Raw genomic sequence first — 9,725 nt, 5'->3', positions numbered from 1 at the left:
TCGGGATTTTCACGACAATCGAGAGTCGCTAATGAGTCAAGTGGGTTCATAGTGGCTCGAAGAAAATCGACCACTAGTCATTTGCATTAAAAGTTTCTGAAAGTTACGCGGTAGCCTAAGTTACGCTAAAAACGCGTCGAATTGAAATTAATCGTGAATTCAAGTCCGATTTCAGAAATTGAAAGTTTTATGGTGTCACGATCTATTTTAAGAATGTCAACTTAGGGTCCGTTCGTTTTGCAGAAAATATCATGTTTCCGGAAAACATTTTCTGGAAGTCATTTTCCGGAAAATGACTCTATTTTCCGGTATTCGGCCAAAATCTATAATTTGAGTAGAAAATATTTTCCACCATTCGTTAGATCATTTAATATTTCGGAAAAATTATCAAAAATTGAATTTTAATATTTTTAATTGACCAAAAATTTATTTTATTTATTTATATTTTTTAAAACGATTTTTTAATTATTTATATTTTTAAAAATCGAAATTTTTATTATTTATTATTTATTATTTCTTTTTCTTTTCCTTCCTCCTTCCTCCGCCATCGCCTCCTTCCTCCTCCTCCTTCCTCCTCCTTCCGCCGTTGCCACCTCCTTCTTGCCCGACGATGGCCGGCGCGCCCGGCCGACCAAGACTCGGTGGCTAGATCCAGCGAGCTCGAGGCTTGGCCGATCTCACCCGAGCTCGCCGGATCGCGGCGACGAGCTCGAGCTCGAGCTCGCCCGGGATCGAGAGCCCGAGCTCTACCGCTAGATCCAGCGAGCCGCGAGCTCCATTGCCCATCTGCGACCTCATCGCATCACCCCAAACAAGCATAACCAAATCCCCAAAACAGAGCAATGAACGAACACACGAGCAAGCACGCGGAGCACTAAAAAAAATCCCAAGGAAAGGAATCGGGGGCAATCACCCGTCCACCGGAAGCCTCACACCGCACTGCTGAGCGGCACTGGGCGGCGGGCTCCCGCGAGCCTCCTGGCAAGCTGCCGCGGTGCTCCCTCTTGAGCCGGATCCTCTCGAGCGGCTTCGAGCCGTCGGGAAGCGGAGCGAGCGCGGCGCGGCGCGCCCGGCCGGGCGAGGTGGGTAGGAGCGGCCGGGAAGGGCAGAGGCTGATCCCGGAGAAGGACGTCGTCGAAGCCATTGCAGCAGGGAGAGCAAGAGAGAGAGAGAGTGCAAAGAGGCCGGGAAAATGATTTCCTCTTTTCAAAAGAGGAAATCATTTTCCACAATGTCAAGAGGGGATTTTCCGTTGACCGGAAAATGTTTTCTTTGACCGTGTATTTTCCGCCCACCCGAATACCGGAAATTTTGGAAAATATTTTCTGGAAGTTCTTTCCGCGAAATGAACGAAGCATTAGTCTCAGAAGATTTTTCGGAGATTCTGGAATTTTTACTGAAAATCGGTTCGGACGTCGTAGAAAATTAACAGAAATTCAGATGGGTTAAGTCCAGGGAAAATTTGGACTTTCAAGCCAAGCTTTTGAGTGTTGGGGACTTACATAAAATCATTCGGAATTTTATTCGTCAAAGATTGGACGTCGAATTGAGAAATTCGTGGAATAATCGAAGCAAATATAATGAAATTCGGAGCTTGTGAAGGGGGGTTGGATTTTGGCTTCAAATTGGAGTAATTTGTGGATTTTATTACATGAAAGTATTAGGAGAAAACATTGAGATATTTGTGCATAAAGATCTAGGAGACATGCGATCAATGGAGGGGATAAGTGTTGACTTTAAGTCCCTTTTTCCTTGGCTTCATGGACACGCTTGGCCGGTCTCTCTCTTCTTCGTGCGAGCTGCCCTCCTGATGGTGCCGAGCTGCTTTCGCTTTCCTTGCTTCTCCTTCAAAAGAAACCAGCATCTCCACGTTGTTCTCTCTCCGCCACAAGCCCGCTTCCTTCAATTTTTCTCTCCGCCGACGGCCCATCTTTCCCAGCCGCTGCCACATGTCCGTGGAGTCAATAGACCGGTGTCTCTTTCACCGAGGTTTGACTGCTTCTCGTCCACAGCGCCAGCCGCACGAAGCAGTCCACCGAAGACTCACTGAAGCCGCTCCTTTTTGCTGCCACGTCCGAACACCCACCAGCCTGCTTCCATTTCCCCCGTCGATCTCTCCCTGCAAGCTGAACCGAAGACCAAGCCACCGAGATTTTAGTCAATCTCAGCAAGATTGTTGACTCCGCAGCTCAATTCCAACACCCGCACGTCCCCGAGTCAGCTTCTCTCCCTCGAAGTCCCGCGGTGGACTCCAATCCAGGCGTCGACGTCAGCCCACAGTCCACCGAAACAGCTGCTTCGCGTGCGTTCTCCTTTGTCCAGCTGGTCTGGGTGTCTTCGGCCCAGCAAATTTTCAACGGTCCAACAGTTGGGCCCGTCCACAAGCCCAAGTAAATTTCGATTAGCCCAACCTGCAGCAAGCCCAAGAGTCCAACAAAGCCCAGTGGAATTAGCAGCCCAACTCAGCCCATTAAATAAGTACATCAGCCCAAGTTTTTGGCCCAAAAATCCAGCAGCTCCATTGAGCCCAATCAGCAAGTTCAGCCCAAGTCCGGCCTGCGAAGAAGGCCCAATCGTAGCCAAGCCCAAGCCCAAGAGTGAGCCCAATCCAATGCAAGAACAAATCTCAGTTGGGTTGAGATTTGTTGGGCCCAAGTTTAAGGCCCAGTCCAAGCTCGCCGGTGTCGTCAAAAGCCCGATTTTGTCCACCGTCACAGTGTCCCGATCCCCTGCTTTTAATTATGCTCAAGGGTTTATTAAATTTAATTAAATGCAATTAGGTGGTTAGATTAGAATGGATTAGTGATTATTAGTTAATTACATTGCATATTAGTTAGGTGGTTAGTGTACTTAGCTAGAGAACTGCCTATACTATTTATTGAATGCATATTGGGATTTTTCCCGACCCTTATCGGGCTTCAATTAGGCATTACGGGCCTAAATTGGATTTTTAGTATTTATTTATTAATTTTCTAAATTAATTATTTAACTATTTATTTTTCAAAAATTAGGCAAGGATAGCCGACGACCGAAATTTCGTGCTGATTGTCGTGGTGCAGTCCATTTATTTATTTGAGCTCTATGTTGTGCTGAATTGAATTAATTGTGCAATTTGAGGAATTATTCCTAAATTGATTGAAATTGAGTGAAATTGAATGATTGATCGGTAGATAACCGAGTATGGTTATTTAGCATTTATAATGCTTTGATGAGTTGTAAATCGAAAGGAATCGGGAGATTAAACTAAAAATACTCTTGGTTGAGATCGATTAGGTACGAGTATAGACATACATGGTTCGGTGATAAGGAAATTATTGGTGAAAACGGCGCCTTAAAAAACACACGAGTATTGTTTATTACCTGCATTAGTATAGACATACGTGGTTCAGTAATAAGAAAATCATTGGTGAAAATAGGGCCTTAAAGAACACACGAGTGTTGTCCATTGCATACCTCACCTTGGCAAAAACAGTGACCTAGAAATGATACGTGATTCGGTGATTGGGACATCACTGGCGAAAACGACGCCTTAAAGAATGCACATGATCGGTGATGGTATGGCAGTTGGCGAAAAGACGCCCGAGAGAGTTGATGTCTAGGAATGACCTAGAGTTGGTCTGTTTGATATGTAATCGACTAGGTCAATTGATCATTACTTTGATATGATGTCGTAATATGATTGATTGAACTGAGATGACCGATGAATGGTCCGATTGACATGAAATTGACTAGGTTGATTGATCGAGATATCAATCCGTGATGTGATTGCTTGGGTGCCTATTGAATTGTGGTAATTTGCAGGTGGAATTTGAGGCCAAGGTAAGTCCTCTGACCGTGCGTGTATAGGCAGCCTAGTTAGCGTATTGGTTTCCTAATTGAGTCTTAGTGGGGTAGAATTTACTGAGACATAGTCTCATCCCGGTTGTGGGACAATATTTCAGGCTAGTAGATGAGCCTGTGAAGAAGGAACCAAAAGAGGACAATGAGCCGGTAAAAGATGAAGAGCTTGAAGGATGTGAGCTTAGTGAAGAAGAGTCAAAAGAGGATTAGGATGATTCTGAGTACGACCCGGATGAGGACTGAAATCCCATCCTATTTTGTGAATCCTATCTAAATGTGAATAGTTTGAAACTAGAAAGTTATGAATAGTTTTGTGAAGTACTTTGAGCTATGCTCTGTATAAAAGTATGGTTATGAATTTCAATATGAAAATTATGGCCTTACTTTTTTATCCCATCGTTTTATTGTCTAGGGATTTATAACTGCTTCATCATGTACTATTAAAAATGAAAGGGTTGGCGATACGTAGTCCTGGGATATCGCATTATAAAATCGATCAAGTAGAATGATGTGTGCGTGCTTGAGGATCGGGGCATGACAAATGAGCTCAAAAAAGAGAACAAAGACACCTTCAAGGAAAATTTGTGTCCTAATCGGGGCTTAGGGTTTGACTCGCTGAGATTTTATCTCACCCCGTCATGGGCAACCTTTTTCAGGGCCGTAGCATCGAGATTTGTCGAGTGTGGACGCGGTGGGCGCGAGATGCGACACCTTTTGGCTGGCTCTGCCGTTAGCGAAGTTTAAGATGACCTTGATCCCTGAGATTTTTGAGAAGGTTGGTTGGAAGTTGCTAGTGTAAGGACTTGTAAATCATTAAACTTCCTAGGGACAACAATGGATAAATAAGTCGTGGTTTTTATGGGAAAATCGCGGTTGTGTTTTATTATCCCTATGTTTGTTTATTGGCCAGGTGTTTATTTAATTTGTTTTCGCATCTGCTTAATTGATAAGATAAAAAAGAAAAAAGAAAAAAGAATGGGCCGGTGACGCGTCCTGGGACGTCGCATTTTCAATCGACCATCGAGGGATGTTCAAACGCTCGAGGTTCAGGACGTGACACCATTTATCCGATGTCTTATCAAATTATTGCATCTTGTGGACTTGAGCAACATGCATAGCTTTTTTTTCTTTCCCCAATGACAAAGCTATATTGATTTGGAATCTTTTGAAGATATTCAGATCATTATAGTCCCAAAAAAGGACAAATTGATTGCATGGCGATCGAGGCAAAGATGCTTGATAGTAAGACATTGAAGGCAAATGAAAAAAGGAGTGTCACGCCCCGATCCTCGGGCACGCACACATCCTTCTCACTTGGTCGATTTTATAATGCAATATCCTAGGACTAAGTATCGTCGACCCTTTCATTTATTAAGCACATGCGGAAGCAGTTATAAATCCCCAGACAATAAATCGATGGGATAGAAAAGCAAGGCCATATTTTTTCATATTGAAACTTATAACCAAACTTTTATACAAAACACAAACCAAAGTACTTCATAACTATTCACATCAAAATGGAGTTCTCAAAAGAAGATGGAATCTCAGTCCATCCAGGCCGTACTCAAGGCCCCTCCCGGGATTATCTTCTTCTTCCAATAATCTTCTCCTCGGGTTTCACCTCAGAGTTCTCTTTCTCAAATTCCTCCTCCTCAGCTCCTTATCGAGGTCCTGAGATGTTTTCCCCATACCGGGATGAGACTACGTCTCAGCGAGTTCTACCCCACTAAGGCCCGATTAGTAAACCATTATACTATAGGCTGCCTAAACACGCACAGGGCAGAGGACTTACTTTGATCTCAGATTCCACCTGCATATTAGCACGGTTCAATAGGCACCCAAGCAATCACATCACAGATCGATATCTCGATCACTTGACCTAGTCGATCACACGCCAACAAGACCACTCACGGTCATTTACATTCAATCCGTCATTTCACAACATCAAATCAAAGCAATGATCAATCGACCTAGTCGATTACATGTCAGTTAGACCATTTCTAGGTCATCTCACTCAACACTATATAATACCCAATAGTACACTCAGTCACCGAGCTACAGTAATGCTCTCGAGCATCCATTCGCCAAAGTGATGTACAATACACACTTTATGTGCGGGCTTTTAGGCATTCTAATTACTTTCAGCCACATGGGCACGATACTCGACACACAGAAATACGGCCACACAAGCACGATCTACGCCACACAGGCACGATACTCGACACATAGAAATACGGCCACGCAGACACAATCTACGCCACACAGGCATGATCAATTATCGCCACACAGGCATGATCAATATTCAACAATTTACGTGCATTCTCTAAGGCATCCTACATGCCAAAGCGATGTAACAATCGCCGAGCCACATCACACAACATTTCTTCTCATCTTTTATCATCATCGATAAAATATCGTGCGTGGGTACACGATTGGCCTTAGCCGAAATATAATAATTTCATTTCTACTCCACCATTATTTGGATCCATCAAAACACTTTTGGTGCTATCAACCGACACCCGATTATTTTCCAATTAATTATCCAAGATTATTCCATTAAAGAATAATTCCCAATTTCACAAATAATTCAATTCAGCACATAATAAAGCTCAATTAAATAAACGACGCTGTGACAATCAGTACCAAATTTCGGTCGCTGGCCATCCCAGTTGAATTTTCGGAAATTAAATAATTAAATAATTAATTTCGAAAATTAAATAAATAAATACAATAAATTCGATTTAGCACAATATAAAGCTCAATTAAATAAACGGACTGCACCATGATCATCAGCATAAAATTTCGGTCACCGGCCATCTCAACCTTAATTTCCGAAAAATAAATAAATAATTAATTAATTTCGAACATTAAATAATTAATATTAAAAACTCAATTTAGCTCAAAATAAAGCCCGATTAAATAAACAGACTTCACCATGGTCATCAGCATAATATTCCGGTCACTAGTCATCCCAGTTGAATTTTTGGAAAATAAATAATTATTTAATTTAATTCCGAAAAATAATATTTAAATACCAAAAATTCCACTTAGGCCCGAAAAGCCTAATTGAAGCTCGATTAGGGTCGAGAAAAATCCCGGGTTACCCTCAATAAATAGTAGACCATGTCTACTTGCTAAATACACATTCAATTTATCTAATTCGCATCACAATTGACTAATAAACACTAATCATACTAATCTAACCACCTAAACCTAATTAATTAAAACTAAACAACCCTTAAGCATAATTAGCCCACTAAGCGAGGATTAGTGAGATTACTCATTTGATTAGTGATCCACTCGGATCAATGCGACGAGGACGCGATGGGGTTCAATCCTTTCCAAAGTGGCGATGGCAACGGGGCACGGCTCAGGCCCGAAAAATGGCCCGCAAGCTTGCTGCTCAAGCTGAAAAAAATTCAAATCAGAAGCTGTTGGGTTGAACGAGCGAATGGCAGCAACCTCGGACGAAGGAGAGAAGACGCGCGAGCTTCGGTCGATCCAGCGGCCTTGAGTGAAGATTGTTATTAATTTTGTGATGCTGCAGACTTCGGATGAAACCAAAATAGAAGAACGAAGGTGCAGCAAAAACCGAAGCTCCAAGACGTGCAGAGGAAGAGAGAAGTGTGTGGATGAAAGTATTGGTCAAAGAAAGCAGAAAAATGAGATAAGCTTTGACTAAAATCAAAGCAACCGAGAGAGAGGTGGGGAAATAGGATACGGCAGGGGGACGTCGGCGTGGAGTGTTCCGCACGAGAGAGAGAGAGAGAGAGAGAGAGAGAGAGAGAGAATTGCGGATGAGTGGGGGTGTCGGCCAAGTGGGGTAAGGGGGAAAGAAAAGGGGAAATTAAAGGGAATTAAAAGGAATTATCCTAAAAATCAATCATTCTTGTCCCAAATGCTTCTGCTTAGTCCAATTTGATCCCTGAAAATTCTCATACTAAGGTATTTGATCCCCACTTGCTTTCTTGCACAAAATTTCCCTCGACAAAGAATCTCGGCAACAAAAACGGCTATTTTCTTCAATTCCGAATTTTAATTCATTTTCTTCGAATCCGATTTTTGAACAAATAAATTCAGTTGAGGTCCCAATTGAATTCAGAAAAGTCCAAACAACTTCCATTCACCAATTCACTCAGATAAGATGCCAAAAATCCCTTCAATTCGGCCAATCCGAATTTTCGTTATTTTTCCACGGCGTCTGAATCCATTTTCTGTAAAAATCTCGAGATCTCTGAAAAATCTTCTGAGACTGAGTCGTGGATCCTAGAATTTATTGTGACATGGTAGAAATTTCAATTTCTGAAATCGGACTTGAATTGACCGTTAATTTCCTTTTAGCGTGTTTTTAGCATGACCTGGACTATCGGGTAGTTTTTATAACTTTTTAAAGCAAGTGATCCGTGGTCGATTTTCTTCAAACAACTATGAACCCATTCGACTTAATGGCGACTGTCGATTGTCGTGAAAATCTCGAGAATTCAATTACTGACACAGGGTACCAAAACGACAGTAAAATCAAATTAGTGTTGGTTGACGAGAATTTTCCAATTTAGTGGAGTCACCCACGATCGGCCATACATCTCAGTCGAACAAACCTATCCATGATCTTAAATTGATTTTTAACTGTGCCGCAATGGCCTCTAAAGATGAGCATGGTCGAGAAGCCGATTCTTGATCAAACTCTCAAGTTTATTGCCTTAAATTTTCTTAATTACTTACCCAAACAGTCTAGTTATCTCAAGAGTGATCGGCTCTAAGAATAGCCCTATAAACGCATCAACGAAATGCCCGATTAATTCTGTAGAAAATAGGTTGGGAAATTCAAGATGTCACAAAGAGTGACAATGGTTCCATGAACACATGCCACCATGAAGCGACTGGTGGAACTTGTATCACAGGAAAATTTTAGGCCGGTTTCATCTTGGAGATATATGGTCCAATTCACCTTGTCAATTCTGATTGTATGAGCTAAGGACAACATTGCATTTTAGTGATAATTGTTTCATTTCACAAGCGTAAAGCTAGAGAATCCAAACTATAATTTATACACTTGTTAGTGCAATAATGATATGGAACAACTTATTATTTTTGGTGTGAGGTATGGCATAGTGGGGTTTGGTCGAACAAAATGGTCATGCCAAATCCAACAGTTGACATTAATTTTCTTTTATTCGATGGCTGAGAACATGCACGTAAGTTCAAGGCCATTACTTTGTTGCATCAATTTTTGTCGATTAAATCTATGTATTTATGCAACTACTCTTCTTTTTAGAATAGTAAATAATTGTTGAAAGGATGTTGTGGAAACCCAAATCAAGCATAGTGCACTTTATCACCATTGGTGAGGGACAATTGATTATGAATCCTTTGTAGATATTTAATCATTGAAGTAAAAAAAAGACAAACAGATCACTTGGTGAACGAGGCAAAGATGCTTGACTATGCATCATTGATGTGAAGTGACAAAAGGAGCAACGAGAGGTTTGAGGAATCTGCTAAGCTATTCTCCAAACTCAAAGCTCTATAAGACAAAGGAGTACATTTGGACCTTACTTATGTGGGCACGGTACAATCACGAGACTGTGGTAATAATGCATGGCTGCCTTCTTCAAATAAGAACTTTAATAGTTAAAATATTTACCTCGCAATGCTCTGTTAATAGCAACTCATATTTTCAAGTACCTACCATTTGTAAAAGACGTGATTTAATTAAACACTGTCAAAAGATTGCAATGTGATAAAAGACATGGTTTATAAAACTACTAGTGACATTACCAAACTCTTGTGATTGCTGTTCAAACTTGGCAAAGAACAAGGCATATGTAATTCAGTCTTCATCGTTTCGATAAGATGTGATGGATCATCGGTTTCGCCATGCACAA

This window comes from Eucalyptus grandis, chromosome 7, assembly GCF_016545825.1.
Source record: "Eucalyptus grandis isolate ANBG69807.140 chromosome 7, ASM1654582v1, whole genome shotgun sequence".
In the NCBI taxonomy this organism is placed as follows: Eukaryota; Viridiplantae; Streptophyta; class Magnoliopsida; order Myrtales; family Myrtaceae; genus Eucalyptus; species Eucalyptus grandis.
This window is presented reverse-complemented; position numbering follows the sequence as displayed.